The following is a 1,332-nucleotide window of genomic DNA, read 5'->3' as shown; positions in this document are numbered from 1 at the left end:
TTTTTTTTTTTTTTTTTTTTTTCCCCTTAATGGAAGCTGCATTCCTCTCATTTTCATTGCCTCTAAGGGACTTCCAGAAGCAAGACTGCTAAAGGACATTGGCAACTTAGTGGGATACCTCCAAAGTGTATTTTTGAAAGAAATGCTTGAACTATACTGGAACTGTCTACCCTTTTTGTGATTCTCAACAAACTTCTTTATTATTTAGTAGTGGACACTCCTCCCCCCCATTTGTCCTCTCATTTATTTTGTATGATTAGTTTTTATTTTTCTTTTCCTTAACAGTTAGATCTAAGTTTCTTATTAGCAAGAAACATTCTTGGTTATAAGTGGTCAACACAGTGTTTAACACATAATGAAGTTCAGAAAATACTGGTTGTATTAAAAGAAAATACTTCGGGACCAACAGTTAGCATAATGGCTATGTCGCTGAACTCTCACGTAGTCGACCATGGTTCGAGTCCCAGACCCGGTGGCTTAAACTCACGCCGGGCATATGTGCGTGCGTTCCCAAGATCCCGAGAGAAGAATGGAGGAGAAGAGATTGCAGCGTGGCCATCCCCTCTGGAGGGGGGGGGGGTGATTTCTCGCTTTCTAACTCTCTGTCTCTCTTTGTCTGTCTGGCAAGTGCATGTGCCCTATAGCAAAAACCTCTTCAAAAAAATACTTTTCACATATACATGCCTTCATTTTCTTTCACTTTGAGCCCACAGATACCAGGTAAATTACTTGAGTTTTAAAAATTTTTTTAAAAGTGTAGTTGTTTGTGTGTTTGTTCCATAAGCCAGAAAGACAGAAAGAAAGAGTGGTAGAGAGACAGCACCCTAAGTGAGTCTCAATACTGCAGTCTACCCCATCCTTTAACCCACCTCAAATCCTGAGCAGGTATATGTCAGACATCCTCTCTGACGTCTCTAGACTTGAACTGGTAATCTTTCCATCTGGGATTTTCTCAGAGCATGGCTCTGAGTGCCACACCACTGTCTGATCTCTACTACGTCTGAATAGATTATTATTTTTCAGTATAAGGTGTGTGTGCTCACCAGAGAAAGTGAGAAATCATCCTACCTCATCACCACCAGGATTTGCTGATCATACCACAATCCCTTTTCCTCCATTCTCCTCTCTGATTTAGGGCATATACACACATAGGCCTGGCATGCTTTTCAAGCCACTGTGACACAACTATGGAGTTGGCCGTGTAAGATTCAGTGCCTTGGGACCAGCAGTTAGTGTAATGGCTATGTCACTGAACTCTCATGTAGTTGACCGTGGTTTGAGTCCCAGACCCAGTGGGTTAAACATGCTGGGCACGTGTGCATGTGTGCCCAA

General features: G+C 42.1%; 1 long non-coding RNA gene across 1 annotated transcript in view; it reads right to left on the bottom strand.

Annotated features, from left to right (window-relative positions):
• The window catches only part of LOC102468022 (uncharacterized), a 67,558-nt gene extending 66,438 nt beyond the window's left edge, over positions 1–1,120 (bottom strand). Inside the window, exon 1 of the long non-coding RNA XR_337027.1 lies at positions 1,069–1,120. This is a non-coding gene — a long non-coding RNA (uncharacterized LOC102468022). The remainder of the gene's footprint in view (positions 1–1,068) is intronic.
• Between the last annotated feature and the right edge of the window lie 212 nt (positions 1,121–1,332).

This window comes from Tupaia chinensis, unplaced genomic scaffold, assembly GCF_000334495.1.
Source record: "Tupaia chinensis unplaced genomic scaffold, TupChi_1.0 Scaffold143943_1, whole genome shotgun sequence".
NCBI classification, from domain to species: Eukaryota; Metazoa; Chordata; class Mammalia; order Scandentia; family Tupaiidae; genus Tupaia; species Tupaia belangeri.
Note: the sequence above shows the minus strand (reverse complement) of the source record. Positions and strands in the feature narration are given on the sequence as shown.